This window comes from Microtus pennsylvanicus, chromosome 2, assembly GCF_037038515.1.
Source record: "Microtus pennsylvanicus isolate mMicPen1 chromosome 2, mMicPen1.hap1, whole genome shotgun sequence".
NCBI lineage: Eukaryota > Metazoa > Chordata > Mammalia > Rodentia > Cricetidae > Microtus > Microtus pennsylvanicus.
In genome coordinates, this window is record NC_134580.1 from 30585278 (window position 1) to 30597165 (window position 11888).

The following is an 11888-nucleotide window of genomic DNA, read 5'->3' on the forward strand; positions in this document are numbered from 1 at the left end:
CTTTCAAACTACCATGCCCACTGAGTTAAGCCACAGGCCCGAGGAAATCTTTAGTTCCAAGGCACCCTTTGCTACAAAATTAAGTCTCAAAAAAAAAATGTAAAAGGAAGCCTGGACATGGGGGTGCATCCATTTAATCCAGCATTCAGAAGGCAGTGCAGATAGCTCTCTTGAGTGCCAGGTCTACCTAGTGAGATTCAGTCTCCAAAATATATAAATAAATAAATAAATAAATATAAATAAATAATAAATAAATAAATAAATAAAACTGTCCGTTGCCGCCTGTAAATTGAAAAGAGAGAGATTTTTGCCAAGTGAGATGGTGTGCGCTCTAGTCCTTGTACTGGGGAGTGGAGGGAAGGAGATTTATTGGACGTTATTTTTGACTAATTAGCAAGCTCAACAAGTCTAGGATTAGTGAGATTTTTTTTTCTCCACATAAAAGAAAGAGCCGGGTGGGGGTGATGCAAGTCTTTAATCCCAGCACTCGAGAGGCAGAAGCAGGAGGATCTCTGTGATTTGGAGAGGAGGTCTAGGAAGAAAGACCTTTTCATGCCTTTCCTGATGATCCCTTGGACTCTCAGAGCAACAGGAAAGCACTAGCCAGGTATAAATGCCTATAATCCCAGCTCTGTGGAGCCCAAGCAGGAGGATCACAAACTCAATGGCAGCCTAAGAACCCGTCTCAAAACAAAAGCCGGAGGTGGAATTCGACAGCAGAATGCTTGTGTTGCATGCCCACAGCCCTGGGTTTGAGCCCCAGCAGAGCAGAAACTACAGGATAAGAGTGGCCTTTGCGCCCATTGGGCTGATAAACTGCTCTGCAGACAATATTCCTGTCATGAAGAACCATGTCTATAACGTATGTTTGAATGTTTCAGGGAATACAAAATAAGTGATTAGAAATGTAAATGTTTAGGGAAATGTAAATGACTTTTGTATATTCAGGGCTGCTTCTTCTTCTTCTTCTTCTTCTTCTTCTTCTTCTTCTTCTTCTTCTTCTTCTTCTTCTTCTTCTTCTTCTTCTTCTTCTTTTTGGTATTTGAGAGAAGGTTTCTGTGTAGCTTTGGTGGCGGCCCTAGAACTAGCTCTTGTAGACCATGCTGGTCCTGAACTCACAGACCTGCTTCTGCCTCCCGAGTGCTGGGATGAATGGCATGCTCTACCAACACCCAACCATACAGGGCTTCATTTTTCTGCCTTTCAATTTTTTTTATTTCTTTCTTTTTTCTCTTTTTCCTTTTTTGGGGGGTGTTGTTTGTTTTTTGGAATTTCATATTGTCAAGGTTGGCCTTGAACTCACTATGGAATGAGGCTGGTTTTGATTTTCTTGTGTCCATTTCCTCAGTATTTTGAGTTCAGACATGTGGCAGCAGCCTAGCTTGTGTGTATGTGTGTGTGCACGGGTGGTCATGCGTGTATGAGAGTGAGGGAATCTTTTGGGTGTCTTCTTCTTCTCTCCCCAGCTTACATTTTGAGACAAGGACTCTCACTGAACCTGGGGCTCACAGACTGGCTAAGCTGCTGGGGAGCAGCTTCAGGGATCCGCCTGTCCCAACTGTCCCCAGCTTTTACATGATGGAAGGAATCTGAACTCCAGTCTTCATGCTTACACAGCAGGCATTTTACTGACCGAGGCTTCTCCCTTGCCCCTCTTTCCAACCTTTGCAAAGTCTGAAGTTGCTTCTCAATAAGAAAGTGTTTTAAAACTGGATTGTGTAACTCGGCAGTGGTGGCACAAGGACTTGGGAGGCAGGCAGAGGCGGGCAGATTTCTGTGAGTTCAAGGCCAGCCTGGTCTACAGAGTGAGTCCTAACTGCTTCCATCACTACTTAGATACCATGTCTTGAAAAGCAAAAATAAATAGGTAGATAGATAAAATAAAATAAAAAAGCTCCAAATTTAGTCCACACTAGATCGTGGCACACTGTCTCTTGAGTGGTAGGATTGCACCCATGTGCTACCACATCCGGCTTTATACAGAAACTTTGAAGGGCTCAGTGGGGGAAGGCGCTTGCTACCAAGCCTGATGAGTTCAGTCTCTAGACATCCATTGTGGGGGATGAGAACAGACTCCCTTGGGTTGTCCTCTGGCTTCCACATATGCTCCATGCCACAAATATTCACTCATAAATAAATAAGCACATAATAAAATGACGATAAAAGAAACCAGTACCAAGCTGAGCATGGCGACACGTAGCTTTAATCCCGGCACTTAGACATGATCCTTACTCTACTTAGATCTTGAACTTCTGATTCTTCTAAGTTGAAGGAGAAGGATCAGAACTCTCAGGCCAACCTTGGCTCAACATTTCCCAGTTGGAGGCTAGCCTGGGTTATATGAGACATGGTCGTAAGTAATAAACAAGTGGACCTAGAACCCGTGTGATGCCCTATGCCTTAATCTCACCAGCTGGGAGACAGACAGAAGGATTATAAATGCAAAGCCAGCCTGAGTTACATACCAAGTTCCATGCCTGCCTGGACTGTATAGTAAGATCCTGGCTCCACAAAACAAAACAACAAGGATTATTTGAATATGGCAGCACATGCCTTTAATCCCAGCACTCAGGAGGCAGAACCAAGAGGATCCCTGTGCGTTCAAGGCCAGTGTATATATGGAGTTTCAGGACTACAGAGAGACCGTGTCTCAAAGCAATGACAAAAAACAAATTCAAGGATTGATTGAGGGAAGAAAAGATAGAAGGAGGTAAAGACATCACACTCTAGTTGGGTATATGTACACACACATGACCACACATGTATGCACATACATACATACACACACACACACACATACACACACACACACACAAGCTGAGTTGGTGGCACATGCCTAATCTTGAATTATTCCCAAGGTCCTGCACATATGATCTTACCACTGCAAAAATAAACAAATAAACGTAAAAATTTAAAGTAGGGACAGTTCACTGCACCATGGGATTCACTACATTATGGAATAATATGGATCTGGGAAGATAAATAAAAATTTCTAAGCCAGGCTTGGTGGCACATACCTGTAACTCCAACACTTGAGAGGCAGAGACAGGAAGATCAGAAGTTCACGGTCATCCTCGGTTAAATATTGAATTTGTGGACAATTTGGTCTTCATGAAACCTTCTCTCAAAAATGAATAAAACCTTGCAGTAATAGGCTCAGTTATTAAGTAGACACACCTGGGAAGACAGAACCTCAAAGAGTTGCCTTCACCAGATTGGCCTGCAGACATGACTACAGGGTGTGTTCTTAATTGTTATCTCATGCAGGGGAGCCTAGTCTCATTATGGTGGATAATGTGATCCTGGGACAGGTGGTTCTGTTGTACAAGGAAGGAAGAGGCTTTATGGTGCCTTTTCTTTGTTGGAAATTCTCTGAGTGGGTTGTGGGGTTTGGAGAGACAGAGACAGTGAGAGACCAGGGCTGGGGGGAATGGGGCTTTCCAAATTGTACAGGAACAAGCTGGGATCTCCAATCAAACATTATCTCTGGAATTCTGCACAAAGCGAAAATTGCCAGCTATAACTAAAATGATCCCAGCAGGCACCGAGGGAATGACTGAGGGAAATTGCCAGGCGGGCATGAGGACCAGAGGACATGGCAAAGCAGGGTGTGTTGCTGCAGCATTGGGAAGGCTGAGAACCGCTGGGCAAGCAGTGAGGCCAACTGATCCCGGGAAGGGACTGCCACTGTCGGCATGACCATCAGGACAGGTATCCTGGGATGGCTGGATGGCTCTTTTTCTGGGTTGCTGTGGGGGGAAATGACGTTAGAAAACTGGTTTGTAGGACTTTAAGTCTCTCTTCAACTCCCCTCTTCTAAGGCTAAGGGCGGGAAGTTCTGGGGAGACAGACTGATGTGCAGATTATGATGTAACTGTAAGGGGCTTACTCTAGCCCCGTCCACCTTCCCTAGACACAGCTGAGGGTTTTGGTTGTTTCAACAGGGCCACACTATGTAGCCTGGCCCACAACTCCCCACCTCCCTGCCTTAGCCTCTCAGTGCTGGGATTCTGGGCATGATCCACCATGCCTGACTACAAAGTGTTCTAAGACTAGAGTCTCATGCTCCATGTGCTGAAAGTCGACCCCAAGCCTTACCCGTGTTAGCAATTCTTCATTATGTTGTGCGAGTTTGTTCAGAAAGGACAGATTTCAAAGGGGAAATTGTGGAACTGCGAGTGTTGCTCAAGGGTAGAAAGCTTGCCCAGCCAGTCCAAGGTCTGGTAATAGGTTTTCTGCCCCTCCGCCACAATAGGTTTACTGATATGCCAATGAAGCCAAATGGAAAAATAAACAACAGGTTTATTAGAACAATGCCACTCCCAGGTGGGCCCTGTGGCCCCAGAGATTGGGGCCAGAAAAGTCGTTCCCCTGAAAAAAAGCAGGAAGATTTTCTAGGTTGTAGACAAGGGATCATGACATGTCAACCATACAAACCATGGGTTTGTATCTAGGTATGGCTTAGGCCAGGACTTGAGTGACTGGCAACTTCAGAGGAGGAAGCTGCAATAGCCACCAAAAGTATGGCTTTTTGACACCTTTCCTTTGTTGGAGACTCTCTAAGCGGGCAAGGTTTGGAGAGGGAGAGAGACGGGAATGGGGCTTTCTGGATTGTGCAGGGGGTGAGGTTCCAACCATCACTTGGGTTTGATCCTCAGCACTGGAAAAAGAAAGCAGTGAAAAAGACGTGGAATTTTCACTGTGCAGAGGAGGACCCATGCCCAGGCTTTTGCTTTGTGGTAGGAGGAGTGACCTGTTCAAGGGGGGAGATGGTCACTGTGCAGGCATATTGAAGTTGTATTTGTAGGAAACCACACACCCTAGCGAAACACATTGGTAATTGTTTTGTGTGTGTGTTAATGTTGTCCTTGCCATCCTGGAACTCACTCTGTAGGCCAGGCTGGGTTCACACTCACAGAGATCTGCCTGCCTCTGCCTCCTGAGCGTTGGGATCAAAGGTGTGTGCAGAGTCAGGGAGGGACCTGGAGGCAGGAGCTGAAGCAGAGATCACGGAGGAGGTTACTTAGCCGCTGGCTGGCTGGCTGGCTCTCTTATAGTTGCTTCAGTCTATTTCCTTATGCACCCCAGGACCGCCTGTCCAAGGGGGGCACTACCCACAGCAGGTTAAGTCTTCCCACATCAACCATCAATCAGGATGATGCCTCTCAGGCTGGCCCACGGGCCAATGCGATGGGGAGGAACCCCTTGTCTCAGATGACTTCATTTGGCAAAGAAACCACACAGAGTTGTGGCTCAGCCACTGTCTCAGGCAACCCTGGGTTGGCCTGAGCAGTGGGAACATGGCTCTGAATCAGGTCCAGAAGGAACTGCCTGGTCACAGAGGGATCGTCTTGCTCAGTGTTCTGCAATAAGGACAGTCTTACCAGGAAGGGGTTTTCTCACTGACCATCCACTACCTTACAGGTTATCCTTCCAAACCCCTAAAGGTTTGCTTTCACTACCAAAATCTATCACCCTAATATCAGCAGCAATGGCAGCATCCTCCTGGACATCCTGAGGTCCCAGTGGTCCCCAGCATCGACTGTGTCCAAAGGTAGAGACACTGACATGGACTCAGCATGTCTGTCTCCTGTACTTTCCCCTCTTGCTGGTAGTGTACATGGGAACTCAGGAGGAGCAGACGGCTTGCCCAGACCACAGAGCCCTGCCGAGTCCTGTGCCCACTGCATTGCCACACTGTAAGGAGATGGCATGTGAAGCCCAGTACCTTTGCCCTAGTAGTTCTCAGCAGTCACTTACTGTGTGAGCTCAGAACTGCTAGGTGGGTAGAAGAAGACAGCATCAACCCAACTTGCATTTCACCTAAAAGTCAAAAGGCAAATATTAAATATGAAACTATGAAACTCTTCTTTTCCTTCCCTCCTTCATGCAAGGAGGACCAACACACACACACACACACACACACACACACACACACACACACACACTGCCTCTGATCTCCACAGAGGTTGGATTTGCTGCCACCTTAAGGCCAGGCCAGGCCAGGCCAGAGGGCTAGAAGTGAGCCAAGAACTTCCTGCCTAAGTAGAACAGATCTCACCCCAGGAAGATAAGGTTCAGAGAGAAACTACTTTAAACAAACATTTCTGAGCAGGGTTACACTTGGTTAGAAACAGATAAGACAAATGTGTTTAGCATAACATAGAAGGGCTCAGATTTGGTATCAAGAGCTTTGGCAAGAGATGCCTTGGGAACACCTGCGTCTTGCAAATGCCCGACATGCTTCCCGTCAGGGTCCTGTAGTTCCACAGTGCCTTTCCTCTGGGCCCCACTTGCAGGTGACACTTTTCCAGGACTTGTTTTTCTGTTTGTTCTGCTTCCCCTTTCCCTCCTCTGCTTCTGTCTAGACTTGTCAATCAGGGTTGCAAAGAAGGCGGGGGTGGGGCAGGGCTTTGCCTCTGTATCTGCACTTCATCTCAGAGTCGCTAGTCTGGAGCAAGGTGTAAAGGAGTCGGGCACAAGGAAGCTCTCTGGATGATGCTGATGGTGAGGGGGAGTGGTTCTCAGTCAGGAGCTGGCTCTCCTCTCGGGATGTGTGTGTGTGGTATTTGCTTTTCTTTCCTGTGACATGCAGTGTTCCAGGCTGGCAGCATGCTGTGAACAAAGACAATTGCATTCTCTCATCTCCTTAGCTGGGACTTGGCAAAGGCTGAAAACAAATCATGCACCTGCTTAACCTTTCTGGCACGACAAAGAAGCCTGTCCCCTTCTCTTCCACAGGAAGTGCTTCTAGATTGCACTCGAACAAGCCCTAATTAAGTCTTTCCTGGATCCATCTTTTTCTCCAGCCTTTTCTTGGACTTAGATGTGTAATTAAGAGGAATACCAAGAGACAACATTTCTCTTGACCGAAGGGCTGGGATGTAGCTCGGTTGATAGAATGCTTGCTTGCTTGTCTGGCATGTCCAGTGTGCCCCGAGTTCAGTCCTCAGTGCTGGGGTGGGGAGCGGGGAGAAACAAGAAAAAACCAAAACAACAAAAACCAAAGAAACAAAACTGGCATAGGGCTCAGCTGGAGAGCCTGGGGTGTAGTCTGGAGGTAGAAACACCTGCCTAATGTAGGCGAGGTCCTTGGTTGGAGCGGAAAAGCAAGCTAACAGGAAAAATTAAGATGATTTTGATGGAAAAAATTATTGCAATTATAGAACATTTTCTCAGATGTTTGTTTCTCACATTTTTGTCATTTTGTCTCTTAGGAAGAAAATGCCTCCAGCCAATACAGTCACACTCACATGCTCACTCTCTGACACACATGCATACACATTCACACATATTTACACACACATACACAGTCACACACACATGCATACATATTCACACACACATGCATACACAGTCACACACATGCATAAACAGTCACACACACATGCATACACAGTCACACACACATGCATACACAGTCACACACATGCATAAACAGTCACACACACATGCATACACATTCACACATACTTACACACACATACACATTTACACACATGCATACACAGTCACACACACATGCATACATATTCACACACATGCATACACATTCACACATATTTACACACACATACACATTCACACACACATGCATACACAGTCACACACAAATGCATACACATTCACACACACATGCATACACAGTCACACACACATGCATACACAGTCACACACACATGCATACGCATTCACACACACATGCATACACAGTAACACACAAATGCATACACAATCACACACACATGCATACACAGTCACACACACATGCATACACAGTCACACACACATGCATGCACATTCACACACACATGCATACACAGTCACACACAAATGCATATACAATCACACACACATGCATACACAGTCACACACACATGCATACACAGTCACACACACATGCATGCACATTCACACACACATGCATACAGTGACACACATGCATACACAGTCACACAAACTCACACACGTGCATACACATTCACGTTCACATGCATACACATCCACACATACTTACACACATGCATACACAGTCACACAAACTCATACACGTGCATACACATTCACACACACATGCATACACAGTCACACACAAATGCATACACAATCACACGTACACACACATACATAGTCACACATACATTCACATGCATACACAGTCACATATACTTTACTCACACACATACACATTCACACACATGCATACACAGTCAGACATACTCACACACGCATAGTCACACATACATTCACATGTATACACAGTCACTCATACACACATGCTTATACAGTCACACATATACACACATGCATTTATAGTCATACATACATACATGCAAACACATACAAACATACATTCACATTCACACTCACATACTCACAAGCATTCACAAACACACATGCATACACAATCACATACACACACATACATTCACATGTATACATAGTCACTCATACACACATGCTTATACAGTCACACATATACACACATGCATTTATAGTCAAACATACATACATGCAAACACATACACACACGCATTCCATTCACACTCGCACACGCACACATGCATACACACTCACACATAACGACATTTTGGTTGAGGGTAGGACATGTGGACACGGTGGTCCTTTAGGATTGTGTCGCGGAGTGACACGGTAGTCCTCTTAATTTGTGTTAGTAGACTCCGTTTGTGCGCAGTGTACCTTACATGTTTGCACAGGGATAGACCTGCCTACCGGTGAGTATCTTAGGACCATCCTCGTCCCCAGCTATGTCTGTACACACTGCAAATTTGTGTGCTTTGTATACAGAGAGAGACTTAAACAATTTGTCATGTATCAGGGCTTTCAAGACAAACCTCTTTCCCCCAAGTGTGTGAACCACCGATGTTAAAGAGCAGAGAGAAGCAGAGACTACATCTGGAGGACAGAAAGAGAGGGTGGGGTCTATACGAGACAGGGAAGCCAGGGCTTCCAAGAGCCTTCCTGCCTGGATCAGATGCACCTGGCCTCAGCTGCTGGCATCTCCACAAACCTACTGTTCTGGCTGGGTGACCTGGGGCATGGCTTCTCTAAGCATCAGTTTCTCAAATGTGAAATGGGATGAGAGAATCTACTTCACAGAGGCGTGGCAAGGATTAGATGAGGTCATACCCATCGAGTGTCCTGCTAATTTGATGCGCCTGTATGACTTCTGTCTCTGTGTGTGTGTTTTTGTATTTTCCTGTCCACTTTACTCCCCTTCCAGGGGTCTGCTAATGCTGTTTCTTAGTTGAATGTTTTTTCTCCACCTGCTCCAGGGCCCATTTGCACTTTTTACACCAGTGTAGGGAGTGCTGGGAGCTAGAAGCCTGATTCCTGGTAGCAAGGCAGCTACCCAGCTTGGGAAGGAGAGACCAAATGAGCTCTAGGAGAGAGGTCTCAGCCTCAGCAGCTCTGGCTCTGGCCTACTTTCCTTCTGTAATTCTCGTACAGGCCAGAAGATGGGACTCTGGACCCTGAAGTCAAGGGCCAGGGCACTGCCTCCACATCTGAACTAAAGGGAAATCAGATCCCTTGCCCGGCCCTGCCCCTCTTACTGTGTGAGACCTGTCTTATGGGGCGGGGAGGTAACAGGGACATTCTCCCTTTGGCCACCACCTTTGTTCAGGGCCAGTCTAATGCTTCAGGGTTGTCCTATCAACCATCCCACCCTCTGGCAGCTTTTCCAAGATGGGGCAGCACATCCTCCTGGAACTCCAGGACCAGCCAGGCTCACCTCGGCTCATTGTCCTCAGCTCCACGGAGATGCGTCCCCTGTCACATAACCAGGTTCCTTCTGTCACATACCCTTGCAGTTTCCTTCACAGTGGCTGTCATAACTTACAGAATGATCTTGTTGACTTACTAACCCTAACCTAACCCCTAAGTCCCAAGGGGGCAAACTTTTCTCATTGCTGGTTCCCCAGCACCGAACAACCAGGTCTGGGTACATGAGATCTCAGCAAAGCCATTGTAATCAACAAATGCTGATTGAATCCCTGCTTAGTGATTGCCTGGTCAAGACGTTGTTTAGTTTTCCTGTGATGCTGCTTTCTCACTAGTGAAACAGAGAGGATAGAGACACCACGGCTACTGCAATGAACGACACATTTTATATCACTAGGTCCTGGTATGTAGAGGGGCTCCTTAAAACCTTTAATGGTCTGATTTTTTGTTATACAGGGAAATGAAGTCTGCACTCAGTACCCAGCGCTCCACAGTCGACAAGAGCATTTTCTAAGGCAACACTCACTTCTACTGCGCCTTTCGACAGCACTTTTGTGTTGGCCTGGTTGTGGCTACTCTGCACGTGCTACCATGCTTAATCTTCACTCTAGACTTGAGCTGTTGGCGTGCTCTTTATTTCAGCTCAATAAGATGTGTGCACACACCAGCCATGCTGCGCATGTAAAGGCCTGAGGACAGCTTACGAGAGCTGGTTTTCTTTTTATTTCATGTAGGTCCTGCTGATGAAACTCAGATAATAATGTCCTGCTGGACCTCCATACATTGATGAGTAGATTGGATAAGTGCACATGTGTTTGCAGTCCTCTAGATGCTCAGCATCCTTAGCGGCTGTGTGGAGTACAGAGGCACAAATCATTGTTTGTGAGATGAGAAACTGGGCAGCGGGCTTTTTATAGAAGATCAGAAATAAAGGTGCATGGTGTGTGTGTGTGTGTGTGTGTGTGTGTGTGTGTGCGTGCGTGTGTTTTACACATTCCTGTGTGACTCACATGGGGAGGCCAGAGGTCTAGGTCTCAATAGCTCTTTACTTATTTTTTTAATGTGCACCAGTTGATTTTCCTGCATGTGTGTCTGTGAACCACATTCATTTCTGGTGTCTGAGGAGACCAGAAGAGGTGGACCGATTCTGGGACTGCCATTGTGGATGGCTGTGAGACACCATGGGAAACCAGCCCAGGTCCTCTATGAGAGCAACAGCTTCTCTTGCTGCTGAGCCATCTCTCTAACTCTTTCCACCTTATTTGTTAAGACAGAGCGTCTCAATAGATGGAGCTCCTGGTAGATTGGTCTATACTGTTTGACCAGCAAACTGCAGAACGCACGGTTTCTATCTTCTCCAGTTCTGGGGTTACAAGCTTTTGCCACCAAACCCAGCTTTTTTCTCAGGTTCTGGGCAGGGGCCTCAGATCCTTAAACTTTCATAGGAAGTGCTTCTTAGACAGAGCCATCTCTCCAGGTATATAGTCCCTTTCCAGGGACATCAAGGCTCAGTCTTGTTTCCAGTTCTGGTTCCAGACAAAGGATGGTATGCAGAAGTTGTGACTTATTTGTTCATTTATTTTGAGATAGGGTGTCACCAGGAGTCTAAACTGACCTTGAACTTCTTGCGGCCTCAGCATCCCAGACTGGACGGTAGGCCCGCACCACCACAGGGATAGAACTTGGACTTGTCATATTCCCTTCTGGAGCTTTGGCAGAGGCTGCGAATGATTTGCATGGTCGCTTTGCCACCAACAGTGTGGAATCACCTCCAGGCTCAAGTGATAGTGCCTATGAGACAAAGGGCCCTTTCTCTCTCTTAAGACTCGCTCAGAGGATTAACTTTGCTTTCTTTTAAAACCAGATGGAATTGACTGTTTTACTCATCATTTTCCAACCTTGCCTCAGATCTGTTAGTTCTGCTGTTAGATAGTAATTTGTCTTAGAGCTTTTTTCTTATCCTTTTTTGTTATTTATGTTCTTATTTTTTAAGGACGAGTTGAAATTATCCTCAGTTCAAACTCCACTGTCTGCTGTCAGGCTTAGAGGCAGGTAGACCTAAGTCTCAGCCTATGGAGGGGCCTGCTGCCTGTCAGCGCTCTTTAACGCTCTTCAGTCTGGAGTTAATAAGCCAATTAAGAAGC